Raw genomic sequence first — 20,773 nt, 5'->3', positions numbered from 1 at the left:
GGGCCAGCCCGGTGGCATAGTGTTAAGTTCGTGCCCTCTGCTTCGTCGGCCTGGGGTTTGCATGGACTCACACGCTGTTCATCAAGCCATGCTGTGGTGGCGTCCCATAGACAAAATAGAGGAAGATGGGCACAGATATTAGCTCAGGGACCATCTTTCTCAAGCAAAAAGAGGAGGATTGGCAAAGGATGTTAGCTCAGGGCCAATGTGCCTCATCAAAAAGAAAAAAGAAGAAGATAAATGGTATGTCAAATAGTGATACGTGCTCTGGGGAAAAGAAAGCACACTAGGGGGGAGTGAGGAGTCCCGGGCGGCCCCAGCCATTCTATACGGGGTTCAGGGGAGACTCTCTGATAAGGTGAGATTTGAGTAGAAAACCCCATTAAGCGAGGAGTGGGAGGGCCACACAGCTCTCTGTGGGGAGAGGGCTCCAGGGAGAGGGGACAGTGAGGGCAAAGGCCCGGAGGGTTGAGATTTGAGTCTGTCAGCTTTCCCGACAGTCTCCCCTGGCTCCCACTTTCTCAGCCACCCCCAAGGGCCCGACTCCGGAGGCACCAGCCCCTGGCTGAGGGGTGTCCTTGTGGCACTGGCAGCCCCTCAGGTCCCCAGAAGCTTCGTGGAGGGGGAGAGGTAGCCGTGGGCACAGGAGGAGCTCCTCCCCCACACCTTCCCCCCATGCTGCTTGACCTGGAGGCCCCAGGGGCTGGGGGAGGAGAGTTGAGAGGGTGGGAGTGACCTCCCCCACCACCTGCTGACCTGGAGGTCTGAGATCTGACATGCTGTGTGGGCTGTGTGACTTCACCTCTTCACCCCTCCAAGCCTCGCCTTCCACATCCATCAAATGGGGCTGTTGATACTGCCCCTAGTGGTTGACAGAAGGCGTAATGTGTTGCAGCAGCTCCTTGCCCTGCGCTTGTTATGTCTGAGTCCACGTTAGGCTCCTGCATCCTGAGCCTTCCTCTGGGAGAGGTGTCCTTATCCCCCCCATTTTACGCGTGAGGAAGAGACTAAGGCTCTGGAAGTAAGATGAGTGGCCTGAGTTTGCTCAGTGGCACAGAGGCTGGCGGGCAGGGGCTTGTACATGGGCCTGATAACGACCTCCCCCAACCTGAGATCCCCCCAATCCCTTCTTAGGTGTGACAGGCTTGGCCCCAGGACATCGACAGGACCAAGTTCTCACTCTTCTAGGCTATGGGCGCTGCAGCAGAGAAGTGGCACCTGTGACCCAGGTGCTTGGGGCTTGGTCCCTCCTCTCGTAGGAAAGAACCTTTGGTGAGAGTGGCTGGTGGCTCTGGAGTCTCTTAGGGGGCTCCTTGTAGGGGCAGGGGCCATGTGAGCCTCCCCTCCCATCATTGGAGTGAGCCACTTTATTCTAAAATTATGTCCTTCCTTTATGTGCATGTCACTTTGTGTTCACGTGTCATTTAAAAAAATAGAATAAAGGCTAAGATTTCTGCACCCACCCCAGTAATCAGAGAGCTGCAAAGCAAACACAAGATCCCATGTGACACCTATCAGAGTAATTGGCAAGAGTAGCAAGTCAGATGAAACCAGTCGCTGGGGGGAAGTGGGTAAATGGAAGTCTGGTGCTTTCGGTGGGAGGGTAAACTAGCAGGGATGTTTGAAAGGGCAGTTTAGCAGCTAAGTGCCCCCTGGCAGTTCCTCTCCTGGGTAAACCCTCCGAAAAATAGAAAGACGTGTCTTAGGCGTGGTTTGAGGTGGTGGACAGTCAGAGGCTGCCTAGGTGTCTGTTGCTGGGGAACTGCATGGCAGGTAGCGAAGTGGACAAAGCTTAAACGCATAGTGTTGAGTGAAAAACAGAAAAATACAGAACGAGAGCTACAGCACAGCAGTGTTTATGGAAACAAAAAACACCGATGAGCACAATCCTCTATATTTCTGCCACTCACTCTGTGACTTTGGGCAAGTGACGTAGGCTCTCTTGTGCTTCAGTTCCCTCATCTGTAAAATGGGGACAATAACAGCACCTCCTTTGGGGACATGTGACAATTACATGAGATATGACACATAAAGTGCTTAGCACAAGGCCTGGCACACAGTAAGCACCCAATACATGGTGCCTTCTGCTACTGACATGTACGGAATGAATGCCTGGAAAGCAGATTGGAAGGACATCCGTTAGACACACATGAGTGGGGGGCTCTGGGGAATAGGATTGGGGACAGGCTGAAGGGGAAAGTCCATTTTAAGGAGAGGCTTTTCAGGACCCTGGTGAGGCATGGTGTGCCCCAACCCAAGGAGCATGGACTGCTTGTCTATACACCCTGCGTTTAAAGAAAAAACAAAAGATATTGCCAATGGTCATCTTCCAGAATGGGCTAAACCAATTTATTCTCCTAGATAGTGTGAGGTAAACAGTGGCCCGCAGTGTTCATGGGGTCATGTGTTTTCTTTTTTTTTTAATTTTATTTATTTATTTTTTTCCCCAAAGCCCCAGCAGATAGTTGTAGGTCATAGCTGCACATCCTTCTAGTTGCTGTATGTGGGATGCAGCCTCAGCATGGCCGGAGAAGCGGTGCGTCGGTGCGCGCCCGGGATCGAACCCGGGCCGCCAGCAGCGGATCGCGCGCCCTTAACCGCTAAGCCACAGGGCCGGCCCTCATATGCTTTCTTTGTCTACTCACTCAATAAATATTTCGTGAGTTCCACCCTCTTCCTTGTTCTGGGGGCAGAGGGGGTGGTGGCCTTGTTTCCAGCCACAGATTCTCACCCACCTCCTGCCCTAGTGCCCGGGGTTGGTTTCACTTTCCCCTTCCCCTGAGTTTTTGAGTTTTGTTTCTGCCTGTGGCTTCCCTGCCCCAACCCACCACTTTTGCCTGGAGTCACATCTAATGTCACAGGGAAGGCGATCAATTTCCGGGTGGGGGGACCGATGATGGGGTCGGGGCCTGGGGCCTCCATTCCTCCTCCGAAGGCCCTGCTTCGTCACTCATCTGGTCCGATCTCCCCTCGGGATCCACCTCCCTACCACACTCGAGTGGGGAGAGCACCCTGGGAAGAGTTTGGGCTGCTACTCCTTGTATTTTAGTTCCAGCAATGCCTCTTACCAGCCTTGTGACTTTGAGCAGATAACCTGATCTCTCTGTGCCTCAGTTTCCTTATTATAAAATGGGCATCATAATTTTCCTTGCTTCATAGAGTTGTTGTGAGGATTAACTGATATTTACAGAGATCTGTTGACCACCTATTCGTGCCAGGCTCGGTTCTAGACACTGACATTCGGCTGTGCACCACCCAGTCCCTGGCCTCATGTACTCGACCTTTCGTGAGGGAGGGGTTCTCACCTCGACGGCACGCTGGAATCACTGGGGAGCCTTGAAGGTGACTGATGCCCAGGGCCCATCTCTGGAGATTCTGATCTGACTGGCTGGGAGGCTGGTCATTGGTATATTTTAAAAACTCCCCAAGTGGTTCTCCTGTGCAGTCAGGGTTGAGAACCACTAGGCTAATATCACTCATAAAACCACTTGGAGCGGTGCGTTGCTTCTAAGCCTTCAGGAAACGGTGCTGTTCTGTCTCCCATGTGGCCATCATCTCTTGCCTGAATTATCCTAACAGACTCCTCACTGGCTGTCCTGCCATCGGGGTACCCATGGCTGAGTCTGTTTCCACTGTGGGGCCAGATAATCTTCGTAACCTCAAATTGAATCAAATTTAATCTTGTGACTGCCGCTATCTCCTTGAGTCTCAATCCTATTGCCCTCATGACAGAAAACTCCTCATTTCCTCCCAAAGTAATCTAACCACACCTACTGCCAAACCCAATTTACACCCGTCCCCAGTGTGATAATTAGCTCCTTGTATGCACTTGTCACACACACACACATACACACACACACACACACACACACACACACACACCCTGTTCTGCCTCAATGCCTTTGCCCACCTGGGCTTTCCCAGACAGCATAGTCCCAAATACTACACAGCCTTTAAAGCTCAGCTCAAACGTCACCTCCTCCAGGAGGCCTTCCTGGAGGCCTGGCTGAAAGTGGCCTCTCCTTCCTTTCCATCTTGGGTGGTGTTTGCACGATGTATCTTTTCTCTTCCTTTTACTTTTAAACCTATCTGTGTCTCTACACTTAGGAGTGGGGTTCTTGTGGGCAGAATATGATTGGGTCATGCTTTTATTTTTTTGCTGAGGAAGATTCGCCCTGAGCTAACATCTGTCACCAGTCTTCCTCTATTTTGTATGTGGGTTGCCACCACAGCATTGCCACCAGTGAGTGGTATAGGTGTGCGCCCGGGGAACCAAACCTGGGCCGCTGAAGCAGAGTGTGCTGAACTTAACCCCCAGGCCATGGGGCCAGCCCTGGGGCTTGTTTTTTTTTTTAATTGATGTCATAATAGTTTATAACATTGTGAAATTTTAGTTGTATATTATTGTTTGTCAGTCACCATATAAAAGCGCCCCTTCACTCCTTGTGTGCACCCCCCAACCCCCTTCCCCCTGGTAACCGCCAAGCTGTTCTCTCTGTCCCTGTGTTAGTTTATTTTCTACATATGAGTGAAATCATGCAGTGTTTGTCTTTGTCTGGCTTATTTCGCTTAACATAATACCCTCCCGATCCATCTATGTTGTTGCAATTGGGACGATTTTGTCTTTTTTTATGGCTGAGTAGTATTCCATTGTGTGTGTATATATATATATATATATACCACATCTTCTTTATCGAGTCATCAGTCGAGGGACACTTGGGTTGCTTCCACTTCTTGGCTGTAGTGAATGATGCTGCAAGGAACATAGGGGTGCAGAAGCCTCTTTGGATTCTTTATTTCAGGTTCTTTGGATAAATTGGGTCCTGGTTTTTAAGGCAATCTCACAATCTCTTCCTTGTAATTGGTGTGTTTATGTCATTTACATTTTTCTTTTTTTTTATTATAGCAAAATACACATAAAATTTACCATTTTGTGTGTGTGTGTGTAAGGAAGATTAGCCCTGAGCTAACATCTGTGCCAGTCTATTTTGTATATGGGACGCCGCCACAGCATGGTTTGACAAGCAGTACGTTGGTGCATGCCCGGGATCCAAACCTGCGAGCCCCGGGCTGCTGAAGCAGAGTGCGTGCACTTAACTGCTACGCCACCAGGCCGGCCCCTAAAATTTACCATTTTTACTTTTTATTTTTATTTTTTGCCCCAAAGCCCCAGTAGATAGTTGTATGTCATAGCTGCACATCCTTCTAGTTGCTGTATGTGGGACGCGGCCTCAGCATGGGCGGAGAAGTGGTGCGTTGGTGCGCACCCAGGATCGAACCCAGGCCACCAGCAGTGGAGCGCGCGAACTTAACCGCTAAGCCACAGGGCCGGCCCACCTTTTTTTTTTTTTTTTTTTGCAGAGGGAGAGTCGCCCTAAGCTAACATCTGTTGCCAGTCTTCCTCCCTTTTTTTTCTTCCATTCCCCCACAAAGCCCAAGTACATAGTTGTGTATAGTTGTAAGTTCTTCCAGTTCTTCTATGTGAGTCACTGCCACAGCATGGCTACTGAAAGACGAGTGGTGTGGTTCTGCGCCAGGGAACCAAACCCAGGCCACTGAAGCAGAGCTGGCTGGACTTTAACCGCTAGGCCATCAGGGCTGGCTCAATTTTTACTATTTTTAAGTGTACAGTTTAATGGCATTAAATTCTTTCAGATTGTTTTGCAACCATCACCACTATCCATCTCCAAAACTTTTTCATCATCCCAAATTGAAACTCTGTCCCCATTAAACACCAACTCCCCATTCCTCCTGTCTCCCCAGCCCCTGGTGACCATTATTCTACTTTCTGTCTCTGTGTCTTTGACTATTCTAGGAATTTTATATAAACGGAATCATACAATAATTATCCTTATGTGTTTAGCTTATTTCACTTAGCATAATGTCTTCAAGGTTCATCCATGTTGTAGCATGTGTCAAAATTTCCTTTCTTTTTAAGGCTGAATAATATATCATTAATGCATATACCACATTTTGTTTATCCATTCATCTGTCGAGAAACATTTGGTTTCTCTGTCGAGAAAAATTTGGGTTGTTTCCATCTTTTGGCTACTATAGATAATGCTGCTGTGAACCTGGGTGTACAAATATCTATTCCAGTCCCTGCTTTTAATTCTTTGGGGTATATATGCAGAAGTGGAATTGCTGGATCACATGATAATTCTATGTTTAAGATCTTGAGGAATCATTATACTATCTTCCATAGCAGCTGCACCATTTACATTCCCACCAGTGATGCACAAGGGTGCGAATTTCTTCAAATCCTCACCAACATTTGTTATTTTTTCTTTTTGTTTTTTGCATTTCCCTGAAAGTTAATGATGCTGAGCATCTTTTCATGTGCTTATTGGCTATTTGTATATATACTTTGGAGAACTATCAATTCAAATCCTTTGCCCGTTTATAAATTATAATTTATTAGATTATAAATTGGGGGGCCGGCCCAGTGGCGCAAGTGGTTAAGTATGCGTGCTCCGCTGCGGCGGCCCAGGGTTCGCCGGTTCAGATCCTGGGCGCACACTGACGCACTGCTTGGCAAGCCGTGCTGTGGCGGCGTCCCATATAAAGTGGAGGAAGATGGGCACGGATGTTAGCCCAAGGCCAGTCTTCCTCAGTAAAAATAAGAGGAGGATTGGCAGATGTTAGCACAGGGCTGATCTTCCTCACACACACACACAAAAATTATAAATTGGGTTATTTGCATTTTTATTGTTGAATTGTAAGAGTTCTTTTGTGGGGTGTCTTTTCACTTGCTTGATGGTGTCCTTTGAAACACAAGAGTTTTTAATTTTGATGAAATCTAATTTATGTTTTTTTCTTTTTGTTACTTGTGCTTTTGATGTTGTATCTAATAAACCATTGCCTAATCCAAGGTCATTCTTATGCTTTTTACCTAAGAGCTTTATAGTTTTAGCTCTTATGTTTAAGTCTAGGATTCATTTTGAGTCAATTTTTGTATATGGTGTGAGGTAAGGGTCATTCATTCTTTTGCATGTGGAAATATAGCTGTTCCAGCATTTTCTGTTGAAAAGACTATTCCTGGGGCTGGCCCAGCGGCACAGTGGTTAAGTTCGTGCACTCTGCTTTGGTGGCCCGGGGTTCGCCGGTTCGGATCCCAGGTGCGGACCTACTCACTGCTCATCAAGCCATGCTGAGGTGATGTCCCACATAGAACCCTACAACTATGATACACAACTATGTACCGGGGCTTTGGGGAGAAAAAAGAAAAAGAGGAAAATTGGCAACAGATGTTAGCACAAGGCCAATTTTCCTCAAGAAAAAAAAAAAAGAAGAGAAAAGACTATTCTTTTCTCACTGAATGGTCTTGGCACCCTTGCTAAAATCAAGTGACCATAAATGTAAGAGCTCTTACTTCTGGATTCTCAATTCTATTCTGTTGATCTGTATGTCTATCTCAATGCTAGTACCACCCTGTCTTGATTATAATGGCTTTGGACTAAGTTTTGAAATTGGGAAATATGAGTCTTCCAACCTTGTTCTTTTTCAAGATTGTTTGGCTATTCTGGGTCCCTTGACTTTCTACATAAATTTTAGGATCGGCTTGTCAATTCCTGGAAAAGGCAGCTGAGATTTTGATAGGGATTGAGTTGAATCAATTTGGAGAGTATTGCCATCTTCTGCGTTTGTTTTTATCAACAGATATTTTCTCCCTGTTATTAATCACATTTTCCTTCTTCTTTGTATGTACAGTCACATGTTGCTTAACGACGGGGGATACGTTCCGAGAAATGTGTTGTTAGGCAATTTTGTCATTGTGCGAACATCATAGAGTACACTTACGCAAACCTAGATGGTAGAGCCTACTACACATCTAGGCTACGTGGTACTTATGGGACCACCGTCATATATGCGGTCCGTCATTGACCAAAATGTCATTGTGCAGTGCATGACTATATATTAATTTTTCATTGGATGCCAAACATCGTGAATTTTATGCTCTTGATCTGGATTTTACTGAATTCCTTCAAAGAGTGTTGGACTTTTCCTGGCAATTTGGTTGTTACTTGGGGGGTAGTTTGACCATTTGAAGATTTGTTTCAAGCTCTTTTAAGGTGGGTCTAGAGTAGCCTTCATTAAGGGCTGATTTAGGCCAACTTCTAAGGCCTTTCTGGGTTCTCTACTGAATTTCTGTGTATTCAGTAAGATTTCTCTGCTCTGACTGGAGAGAATCTTCTTCCACAGATTTCTAGTGCTGTGTGAGCTGAGCTCTGTAAGTTATTTGTTTTACAGCTCTTCAGCAACTGTTCTTCTCTTGAAAGGCATTCTTGTCCAGTCTTGTGGGGTTCCACCCTATGCCATATGCAGGTTAGTATTCCTCCCAAAGCTCCAGGGGACCCCTCTGCACGGTCTGGAGCTCTTTCTCCATGTCCATGCCTCCTCTTAGATATTCTACCCAACAAATTCTAGCTGGCCTTTGTCTCTCCAAACTCTGGTCTCTGTCTCCGTAACTCACTGAGACTGACAGGCCCTACTTGATTCCCCACCCTGCACTCCAATAAGGGAGTCACCTCTAGACAGATGGCAGGTGTGGGTGACCTGGACGATGGGCACGCTCACCTCGTTTGCTTCCCTTTTCTTGGGGATGACAGGCCTGCAGGCCTGTGCTATCAGTTTCCTAACATCTGAAAGTAGTTGTTTCGTTTTGTTTGTTTTTTTTTTTTTGTGAGGAAGATCAGCCCTGAGCTAACAGCCATGCCAATCCTCCTCCTTTTTACTGAGGAAGACCGGCCTTGAGCTAACATCTATTGCCAATCCTCCTCCTTTTATTTTTCCCTTTTTCTCTCCGAAGCCCCAGTAGATAGTTGTATGTCATAGTTGCACATCCTTCTAGTTGCTGTATGTGGGACGCGGCCTCAGCATGGCCGGTGCATCACTGGGCGCCCGGGATCCGAACCCGGGCCACCAGTAGCGGAGCGCACGCACTTAACCACTAAGCCACGGGGCCGGGCCCCTGAAAGTAGTTGTTTCTTATACTTTGTCCAGTGTCTTAGTTGTTTGTGGCAAAAGGATCATTTTAATCCACCTTATTTTCTCATGACCAGAATCAGAAGTCCTTCTCCCTCCTTTGAACTCCCCAAGTCCTTTGCCTGTCCCTCTTCCAAGGTTCGTCCCAGGCTCTGATTTGGAATGTAATAGTGTGTGCACGTTTTACATCCCCCACTGGACTGTGACCATCTCACGGGCAGGGGGCTTGTCTTATTCATGTCTGCATCTGTAGTGTGTTTCATAGGGCCTGGCACATGGTTGGCATGTGGCGGGCGTGTTTTGTGCTTTGGTCTGCCCTGTTCCTCTTCCTTCAGGCCACCTCGAATCGCATCCCCATCTTTAGACAACTGCTCCCCCCACTCCAATCAGGTGGTACCTCCAGGACTGCTGGTCAAGGTCCCCTCCCCTGTGGGTCCTCATGATTGGTCCAGGGATGGCTGTGGGACTCAAGGCAGGACATGTCGGAACTCTTCCCTGGGGTTTTTCTACCTGGGTTTGTGGGAAGAGTCCTCTCTCTACAGTGGTGGCAAAGGTCCCAGGACAGCAACCTGGTGCTGCCTGTAGCCAACATTCTCATCGGAGAGAATGAAGCCAACAGAGAAAGAAATGGAGAGGAAATGAGGGAGAGTAAGACACACACACACACGCACATACACTCACACACAGGCAAAGGGACTCAAGTCCCTCGATCCAAGCAAAATTGAGGTCAAGGTCAGGCCCTTTTTATGATTTAGTAAAATAAGCCAATCATATATTTTATCTTTTTTGGCTTAATTTAGTTCTGTCATTTGCAAACCAAAGGGACCTAACTAGTACAAAGCATCTTCGTATATTTGCTGAATGATGGAATTAATTTGCATACCTGCCTCATTCCCAGTGCACCTGCAGTAGCTTCCAACAAGAACAGGAAGATAAAATTAAAAAATAGGAATGGAGACTCAAGAACATGAAAATATTAATTAAAAAGAGAACAGGAGGGCCGGCCCCGTGGCTTGGTGGTTAAGTCTTGCACTCTGCTGCTGGCGGCCCGGGTTCGGATCCCGGGCGCGCACTGACGCACCGCTTCTCCGGCCATGCTGAGGCCGCGTCCCACATACAGCAACTAGAAGAATGTACAGCTATGACATACAACTAACTACTGTGGCTTTGGGGGGAAAAAATAAAATAAATAAAATCTTTCAAAAAAAAAAAAGAGAGAACAGGAAGATCAGGAGAAAGAAGATAAATATATAAAAATGCAGTCCATAAAATGCAGTCCATAAAATGCTCTATTCACTGAATACCGAATTTGGTTCTGGCAGCCAAAGCGAAAAAGGAGATGCAGTAACTTTGCTTTTTTTTTCCCCCCAGAGAAGACATAGCCTACAAATTCCTCAGGGGAAAGAAAATTTTTCCTAGACTTTAGCTCCAAATGAAGAGTTTCAGATGGGGCTCTCTGAGGAGGTACTGAGTGATGTGGTGGAGGCCAACCCCAGCCACATTCCAACAGCCAAAGTCTGTAATGAACCTCCTACATCTGGTCCTTGGAATGTGGGCCTAGGAAACAAGTAAGGTTGCCAAATTTAGTTGTTAACTCTGCTGGCCTTGCCTTGACCTCTCGGTGGCTCTTGTCACAGTTGGTCACTCCCTCCTCTTTGAAACACATTCTTCACTTGGCTGGGAGCCCTCACTCTCTTGGCTCGCTTCTTCCCCACTGGCGTCTCTTGACCAGACAAGAGAGGTCTCCCTGACCTCTCCTGACCTCCAAACGGTGGCAGGCCCGGGCTCGGTCCCCAGACCCCTCCTCTTCTTTCCTCTCTCTGCCTCCCTGGCCCAAGTCCTCCAGTCCATTCTTTCCTGGACGACACTCCCTCTACCCACGTTGGCCCTCCAGTCTAATCTCTACACAGCAGCCAGAGGGATCTTTTAAAAACATCAATCAGGAGCCAGCCCTGTGGCGTAGTTAAGTTTGCGTGCTCCGCTTTGGCGGCCCGGGGTGCACAGGTTCAGATCCTGGGCACCGACCTACACATGGCTTGTCAAGCTGTGCTGTGGTAGCATCCCATGGACAAGATAGAGGAAGATTTAGATGTAGAAGAAGATGGGCACAGATGTTAGCTCAGCGACAATCTTCCTCAAGCAAAAAGCAAAAAGGAAGATTGGCAACAGATGTTAGCTCAGGGCCAAGCTTCCTCACCAAAACTAAAAGAAAAGCAAAATGTAAATCAGCTTACATCACTCTTCCTCTCAAAATCCTCTACTGTGAGGGCTGCTTTGACTAAACAAGATTCGTGGGATACAATAAAAGATCATTTTTGTCTCCCATTGTTCCTCTAAAATTCATAGGGGAACTTCTCTCTCTGCCCCCACATCAAGTCATGACTTTCTGTGCCATGTGTCCTCACAGTGCTGTGATCCCCTGAAGTCATTAAACGGGTTCTATTAGAATGCCCAGTTTTGTGTTGTAGACGAATCTCTAAACTTGATGAAATAGTCTCCACTTCTCCAGCCATTTTGGCCCCTGGTGATGAGGAGGGAAGTCAGGTCTGCCCCTTCTCCCTTCCCTCCTGCTCCCCCAGCTCAAGACACCTCTGCTGTTGGGGTCCAGGGAGGAAGGAAGGGAAGTGGGTGCAGAAAGTTCTTCCTTGATTGGCCTTGATTAAAGTGGGCCCCTATGGGGGCTATTATGTCTCCTGTATGAGCCACCCCCTTGATGGCAACTCCTAGGAAGCGGGCAGGGCCTCCTTTATGGCTGGCTCTGGTTTTCTTTTCACTGGCACACACAGACGCACAATGTTGGGTGCCGGATAATAGAAACCCCCTGGGCAGCTAGCCTGCCTGCTACCTTGCCACTGGCCAGTTCCCACTGCGGCTCCGCAGCCTTTCTGGAGGTCTCATGTACTGCTGGCCCAGTGGACTGCCGTGACTTCAGGGAGCCCATCTCCAGCTCTCCAGGTGCCCAGATTCAGGATTAAAAGGCAGCCCCCCTGAGGGGGTTGTTGGAACCCAGTATGACAGCAGCTCTTTCCAAATCAATTTCATCACAAAATTCCCCTTTCAGAACCCACCCTCCATCCCTTTATAGTCTTGAGATGGTCCAGGAGTTTCAAGAGTGGCAAAACGAGTTCTTTGCATGTTCTTTAAAATTTGGATCTTAGGGGCCCGCCCGGTGGCTTAGCGGTTAAGTGCACGCGCTCCGCTACTGGCGGCCTGGGTTCGGATCCCAGGCGTGCACCGACGTACAGCTTCTCAGGCCATGCTGAGCCCTCGTCCCACACACAGCAACTAGAAGGATGTGCAACTATGACATACAACTATCTACTGGGGCTTTGGGGAAGAAAAAAAGGAGGAGGATTGGCAATAGATGTTAGCTCAGAGCCGGTCTTCCTCAGCAAAAAGAGGAGGATTAGCACAGATGTTAGCTCAGGGCTGATCTCTCTCACAAAAAAAAAAGAAATGTTTAAAAATAAAATAAAATTTGGATCTTAGCCAGGAGAAGCTCACTTTGGAGTTTCATATCCTTTCTATCCTGAAGCCTCAGTCACAACTTCCAATATCCTCTCCATTGTGTTTAGGACAAATCCAGTGTCCTTCCCATGGCCACCAGGCCCCATGTGATCTGACCCCTAAGTTCCCACAGAAGTTTAAAATATCAAAGAATATTACAAATAATATTGTATGTTAGTAAATATAAAAACTTAAAGCAAATGCCTTTCTAGAAAAATATGAAATGCCAAGATTGGCACCAAAATATCAAAAACTTCAATAGATCAATAGTCAGTAAAGAAAATAATTGTCTAAGACTCTAATATGAAAGATCCCCAAAGGGGACACTTTTAAAGGGAAGTTCTACCAGCCTTTCAAGGAACAGATGGTCCTTATCTTATATAAGTTGTTCCAGAAGACAGAGAATGAGATAGCACTGCCCAGTTCCTCATATGACTCCCAGACCGATAAGGACAATATCAGAAAAGGAAGTATAGAGCATTTCACTCTGAACACAGATGTTAAACTGTAATCTAATAAAATAAAATATAGGAGAATGCCCCTCTAGGGATGAGGAAAGGACTTCTTCTTCTTTTTTTTTTTTTAATTCTAACAAGCCCATCCCCTTTTTTTAAAAATTTTTATTTATTTATTTTTCCCCCAAAGCCCCAGTAGATAGTTGTATGTCATAGCTGCGCATCCTTCTAGTTGCTGTATGTGGAATGCGGCCTCAGCATGGCCGGAGAAGCGGTGCGTCGGTGCGCGCCCAGGATCCGAACCCGGGCCGCCAGCAGCGGAGCGCACGCACTTAACCCCTAAGCCACGGGGCCGGCCTGGAAAGGACTTCTTAAGAGAGTCAAAATACAAACTCTGATTCAAAACACTTATGGATCTGGCTATATCAATATTAAGGATTTCTATGCCACAAAGACCCTCAGAGAGAATGTTAACAGACAGCTGGTTGTGATCTAGTGAATAAAGACGTCCAGCAAGTCAATAAGGAAAAGACAAGAAATGCAATCAAGAAACGGCAATGAATATAAACAACTGACTCACAGAAGGATTGGCCCAAATGGCAAAAAAGTAATGAAGATTTGGTCAAAGAAGTAATCAGTGCACTTCAATTAAAATTACGAGATTCCATTTTATCACCACAGGTTAGTAAAAATTCATAAGGGGAAAAATACCAACGTTTGGTCACGGTGTGAGCAGATAGAAATCCTTGGTCTCTTCTGTAGGCATGTAGACAGGTACAGCCTCTTTCTTGAGAACAATCTGAAATGAGGTATATGTTTGTTCCAAGACCCCACACTCTCAATCCATGGTAAATAAGCCACAGAGATTTGCATGGGTTGACTGCAGTGTCCTTTGCGGAAGCAGAAGTTGGGAGCAACCTTGGCATCCACCCTCAGGAGAATGGCCGAGTAAAGCGTAATGGAGGCAAACTATGGAATGCTAGGCAACAGTCAGAATCAACAGATAGCTTTTAAAAACATTCTGTTCAAAGAAAATAATGAATAAAAATGAGATCGACAGCATAATACCATTTATATAAACTAAAACCAGAAATGCACAAAAATGATATTAGCTATTTCACAGGGATCCATTCATATTTAAGTGGGGTGGGAATGGGGATCAAAGATAAAGGAGAAAAAAAACTAAACCAAAACAAGAGCGTGGCCTTGTATCCATTAATGATTCTTGTACACCATGAACTAAGGACTCCAGCAAACTCAGCTCTCTGCTCCCGAGGACCAGAAGAAGAGACATGGGCATAGGACACAAACGGGCACTTCACAGAGGAGCACCAATGGCCCACAAAGACATGAAAATACGCGAATCTCACAAATAATGAAGGGAACGCAAGTTATAGCAATGCGATCATATTTTTTCATCTATCAGATTAACAACGATTTAAAAAAATTATAATACGCTTTGCTGGTGAGGGTGTAAACACCGTTGATGGGAATCTACATTGATTGAGCATTTGTGGGGAGTAACTGGGCACTAGCAAAATGTAAATTGCTCAGAGCCAGCTGTTAAAGTTTGGCGCGCTTCGGTGGCCTGGTTTCGGTTCCCGAGCACGGAATCACACCTCTCATCTGTCAGTAGCCAATGTGGTGGTGGCTCACACAGAAGAAGCAGAAGGACCTACAACTAGAATATACAACTATGTACTGGGGCTTTGGGGAGGGGAAAAAAAAGAGAGAAGAAGATTGGCAACAGATGTTAGCTCAGGGCGAATCTTTCCCAGCAAAAAAAAAAAAAAAAAATGTAAATTGCTTAGAGCCAGCAAGTTTGCTTATAGGAACTGACCTTGCAGAAATACCTAACGTGCAACGGCGCATTTACAGGGACACCCACTGCTGCCATGTCTGTATAGGGAAGCTGGTGGAAGCCTCGGGCGTGTTTGATACGAAGAGACGGGTTTAGTAATTATGTTGGTCATACTGTGACACCCAGTGAAGATGGTAAAGACTGAGGTGGCTCTGCATGTACTGACATGGAAAGATGAGCACAACACACTATTAAGCAAAAAAAGTGTGATCTCGTTTTTGTTGAGAAATTATATACATACACACACATATATAAAACCACAAGATATTAAAATGGTCCACTGTTTCAGGTCTCAGGTTTTGCATCGAAGGCCAAGCATAAAGCAATAGTCAAGGGCCCCCATGTTCCTAAGCAGGTGCCAGACCCCCTTGTAGGCAGAACAGGAGGGTAACTGAGAGCATGTACTGCCAGCCCTGGCACCCACTCTCCCGGAGGGCGTAAAAGAGTGTAGAATGGAGGGGCAAGGGAAAGGAGCGTGTGGGGGTGGGCTGGGCTTTCCTCTCTCCTCAGACCTTGAGAGGGGCTCAGAGTAGACCTTTGTTCTCGAAAATTTGGAAGGACCCAATGGCTGGAACCGGACTGTGCCCAAGGAAATGGAAATGGAAAGGTGACAGAATTGGGCAGCAACTGTCCTCCTGGTGACCGCCAGAGCCAGAAGACCTGGGGGGTAGGGAGCTAGGCCAGGGCCAGTTTGACAGGAAGTTTGTCCAAGCGAGCCCCTGGTGATGGTGGGGGTGATGGGGACCATGCAGAGTAAGGTGTTCTGGGTGCAGGGCAGCTCCCTGTGCCAGGGACTGTGGCTGAAGCTGGAGCTTCATTCTTGTTGGAGGAGCTTTGGTTGAAAGTTCCCAGACGGGTCTCTGGAGCACCCACAAGGTATCCCAAAGAGAAAGCCTCAGCATGGGTCCTGCCAGTCCCCAGGGTGCCTTCCTGCCCCTCTGCTCCTCGTCCCTTTCTGAGCCCCACCTCAGAGGAGATATATTTTATACCCGTGCATGTGTTCATATATTTCAAAAGATGCCGGTGTGTGTGCCCATCATTTATTGCAAGGTTGTGTTGAGTTCACGTCGCTTTACTGACACACTGTTGGGTCCCAATCTGGAATCCAAAGACAGGTTCATGAGAAGCAGCAACCTGCAGATGTTCATAAGTTATTCCAAACAGTTTTCTCCATGAGATGATAGAACTCTGCAGTGTATTTTTGTCCATTCATTCAGTCAAAGCACAGTTATTGAGGGTCTGTGATGGGCAGGCTCTGTGCTAGGTGCTGGGGAAACAGTTGTGAACAAGAATTAAGACCCTGCTCTCAAGGAGCTTAGAGCTAACCAGGAAGGACAAATGATGAGCATAACAAATACATGAATTTAATAGAAGATGTATTCGTTTGCTAGGGCTGCCATAAAAAAGTACCATGGGCAATAGAAATTTAACCAACAGAAATTAATTTTCTCACGAATCTGGAGGCCAGAAGTCCAAGATCAAGATGTTGGCAGAGTTGGTTTCTCCTAAGGCCTCTCTTCTTGGCTGGTAGACGGCCATCTTCCTCCACTGTGTTCACATGGGCTTCCTTCTGTGTGTGTCTGTGTCCTAATCACCTCTTCTTATAGAGACACCGGACATAGTGGATTAGGGCCCGTCCCTATGACCTCATTTTAACTGAATCACCTCTTTAAAGACACTATCTCCAAATACAGTCACATTCTGATGTACTGGGGTTAGAACTTCAACATATGAATTTGGGGGAGGAGAAATTCAGCCCATAACAGAAGGTGAATGTTAGAAAGTGATAAGTTCAATGGGAAAAAAGAAAAAAGAGCAGAGAAAGAGGGGTCAAGTGTGTGTGTCTGGGGGCAGGTTGCAGTTCTAAATACGGTGGTCAGGGTGGGGTCTCTGGAAAGTTGACATTTGAGCACCAGCCTGAAGAAGTTGAAGGGCTGAGCCACACAGATGTCTGGAGGAAGAACACTGCAGGCAGAGGGAACGGGCAGGACAGAGGTGAGGCGGTGCTTGGGGCAGGGGAGGGAAAAACAGCAGAGGATGAACTAGGAGAGGCAGTGGGGTGAGGAGCCAGATTAGGGGGGCCCCGTAGGCCATTGCAGGGCTTTGAGTTTGAGTTTTCAAAACCATTGCAGGTCATATCCACAAGGAGGCTACTACCAAAAAAACAGAACAGAACAAATGTTGGCAAGGATGTAAAAAAATCGGAACTCTTGCGCATTGCTGGCGGGAATACAAAATAGTGCAACCATTGTGGAAAATAGTATGATGATTCCTCAAAAATTAAATGCAGAATTACCATGTAATTCCACTTCTGGGTATATACCCAAGAGAACGGAAAGCAGGGACTCGAATAGATATCTGTACACACATGCTCATAGCAGCATTATTCACAAGAGCCAAAAGCTGAAAACAACCCAAATGTCCATCAACAGATGAATGGATAAAGAAAATGTGGTATATACATACAATGGGATATTATTGAGCCTTAAAAAGGAAGGAAATTCTGACACATGCTACAACACGGATGGACCTTAAAGACATTACGCTAAGTGAAATAAACCAGACACTAACGGACAAATATTGTATGATCCCACTTACGTGAGGCTCCTAGAATAGTCAAATGCATAGAGATGGAAAGTAGAATGGTGCTTGTCAGGGGCTGGGGAAATGGGGAGGTACTGTTTAATGGGTAGAGAGTTTCAGTTTGGGATGATAAAAAAAGTTCTGGAGATTGATAGTGGTGATGGTTGCACAACACTTTGTGAATATACTTAATACCACTGAATTGTAACCTGAAAAATGGTTAAAATGGTAAATTTTCATGTTAGGTACATTTTACCACAATTTTTAAAAAACCACCATTGCAGGGTTTTAAGCAGAGGTTTTAAAAGAATGGTTCAGGTTGCTGGTTTGAGAATTGACTGAAAACAAGCATTATATAGAAGTCTACAGAAATTTAGGTGGCACGGGACGTGTCAGCTTCTGAATACACTTTGACATGAGGATTAACTGCTGGAGAGGACGCAGCAAGTAAGAGAAGAAGGAGCCCAGGTTTTGGCTCAAGAAACTGGAAGGAAAGAATAGCCATTAGGCCAAGATGGCGGGGGCTGTGGGGAAGATCAAGAGGCCAGCTACATTTGAGATGCCTGTTAGACATCCCGGAGGAGTAGTGGAGAAGGCAATCGGAGTTTGGGAGAGAGGAATCAAGTTCCAAGTTTGAGAGAGATGTCTGGACGACATAAATTTGAGACTCATTTGCAAATAGACAGCCTTTAAAACATGAGCCTGGATGAGACCACCAGGAGAGGAGTGTGGGCAAAGAGGACTGCGGGCTGAGCCTTCTCCTGGGAAGGAGGAGACAGAGGGGTAGGAGGGTCCGCTGCACCTTGGGGTTAGCAATGGGGCAGCCACTCGTGATGGAGGCAGGACCAGGTTTGGTGGGCGGCAGGGGCGGCAGCCTGTAGAGAGTGGGTCCAAGAGAAAACAGGAGGGGAACTTGACGTTGGCAAAGTCAACTCTCAGGAGGTTTTGCTGCAAAGGGGAATAGCAAAATGGAGCAGTATTGGGGAAGGAGAAGTGGGGCAAGAGAGAAATGACAGCACATCTGTGCGGATGGAAATGATTCCAAAGGGAATGACAAGTTGCTGAGGAGAGAGGGGACCAGTTGCTGGAGCCACATCCTTGAGCAGGCTGTAAACAAGTCAATATATAGGAAGTGTTGATAAGTAAAGTAGAGCGAGGGCACGGTGATACTTAGATAGTCTTTGGCAGGTGACATTTTAGCAGAAACCTAAAGGAAGTGAAAGAGTGAGCCGTATGGATTCTGCGGAGAGAGCATTTCAGGAAGAAGCAGCAGCAAGTGCAAAGGCACTGAGGCAGGACTGACTGGTATGCTGAAGGAATACTGTGGTTGGATGAGAGTGAGTGGGCAGTGATGGGACCTGCAGGTAGACGGGGCAGACGGATCATGCAGGAACTAGTAGGCCATGTAGGGACTTCAGCTTTTAATCTGTGAGAGATGGGAACCACTTGAGCGTTTTGAACAAAGGCATGACAGGCTCTGGTCTTAACCGGATCACTCTGGCTACGAGTAGAGAAAAGAATCAGGGCACGAGCAGAAGCCAGATGAAGGGGTTACTGCAGTGATCCAGATGAGAGCGGGTGGTGGTTTGGGGAAGCCCGTTAATGGTGGAGGTGGGGAGAAGTGGCTGGATTCTGCCTGAATTCTGCAGGTGGAGCCAGTAGGGTCTGCTAGTACGTGGGGTACAGAGTGTGAGAGAGGGGAGTCCAGGGTGATGCCAGGGTTTTGGCCTGAGCAACAGGAAGGATGGACGTGGCCTTGACTGAGGCGGGGCAGACGGACGGTCTGACTTTCAACAGGTCAAATGAAGAGGTTTACTCATCATTGAAGTGGAGCTGTCGAACGGCCGTTGGATACCAGTCTGGACTTTGTGGGAGAAGTCGGGGCTGAGATACGTAAACTTGGGGGCAGTCAGAAGGCAGCGGATGGCTTTTCGTGCTGTCAGACTGGGCGAGCTCACTTGAGAAGGGAGCGTGGCTAGAGAAGAGAAGAGGTCTGGATGCACCTCATGAAAAATATTGACGGAGAAAGGAAGGCAGTGGTCCAGAGTTTGTCCAGAAAATCAACTGGATCTGGAGGCAGCTTGCTCTCTGAAAATGAGCAGGCTACACATGCGCCTTCCACCTGGGGTCCCGTGGGTGACATTCGGCAGAGGAGGCGGGTGGGTGGGGATGGCAGCCCATCAGAAAGAGCAGAGTTTACCTATTCTGAGTGGCAAAAGATCTTTGCCCGGAGCATTATTTAGGCTGTTAAACTGGATGTGCTCCCTCCCTGCAGAGGGGTTACTGGGATGGAGTCTGAGGGCAGATGAGGGTCCACAGGAACAAGCTCTGAGAAGATCATGCCTGTAGGACATCTTCTGGGATTTTCTTCCATGACCTGCCTCATTGTGGCCGCATCGTTGGCTAATTAATAACAACTCTTACATAGCAGTTACGAGCCGTGGAATGTTCTCTGTGTATCTGAATATATTAACTGATTGAATCCTGACCACGGCCCTGGGAGGCAGATATGATTATAACCCCTCACGTTGCCCATGAGGAAACAGAGGCACCAGGAAGGTACGTGATGAGAGGAGGAGCTAGGATTCAGACCCCAGCGCTTCCTCTGTGCTCTAACCATTATGCTCTACTGCCTCCTAATAATGGTCAGTTATTACTAGCAGTAATAATAACAAATATTTACCAAGTGCATCGTCTTTGTGATTTCATTTAAACTTTGCAACAAACCTATGGGATGGGCCCATGATTCCAGGTTTGTACAGAAGTGACTTGCCTAAGGTCGCAGAGCTGGTGATAGACCAAGCCAGGCCTCCAGCCCTGGCCACTGCGTCTCCAGGGTCTCAGCTCAGCACCACGTCCCTATACTGTTGGTTGTAGGAGTCAGCGCCAGGCGTCCCATGGGGATTTACCACATCAAGCCTTTTTGGGATGCTTAGAAGTTTGGAATAAGATTCAAATGCTCTAACTCCCTCCAGAGCCTCCAACCGGCTCTGGTTTGCCTGCTGCCTTGCTCCTGGGCGTGGCATTCAACTTCCTGGCCTTTCCCGCCCTGTCAGGGGCTGGGAGGCAAGCGGTTTGAACAAGATCTTGTGAGAGGTCAGTTTGGCCCCCACAGGGGCTCACCCGGGGCTGGGGGGCAGCCCAGGAGGCAGGTGGAGGGAGAAGGCCCGTCTCAGGTGCCATCTGGCCAACGTCACAGGATGTGAGGACTCTTCCAGATGGCTGAATCCTAAGGTCCCATTTACAGATAAAGGGGGACACACAGGCCAAGCGAGGTTAGGGGACTTACACCAGGTCAACGGGAGTCCTGCAGAGTCAGGAGCAGAGGCAGGACTTGGCCCTGGGTCTCTGGACTCCAAGGCCTGGACTATTCCTTAGCATC

This window comes from Diceros bicornis, chromosome 31 (assembly GCF_020826845.1).
Source record: "Diceros bicornis minor isolate mBicDic1 chromosome 31, mDicBic1.mat.cur, whole genome shotgun sequence".
In the NCBI taxonomy this organism is placed as follows: Eukaryota; Metazoa; Chordata; class Mammalia; order Perissodactyla; family Rhinocerotidae; genus Diceros; species Diceros bicornis.
The sequence above is the reverse complement of the archived record's forward strand: the minus strand, read 5'-3'. Positions refer to the sequence as shown.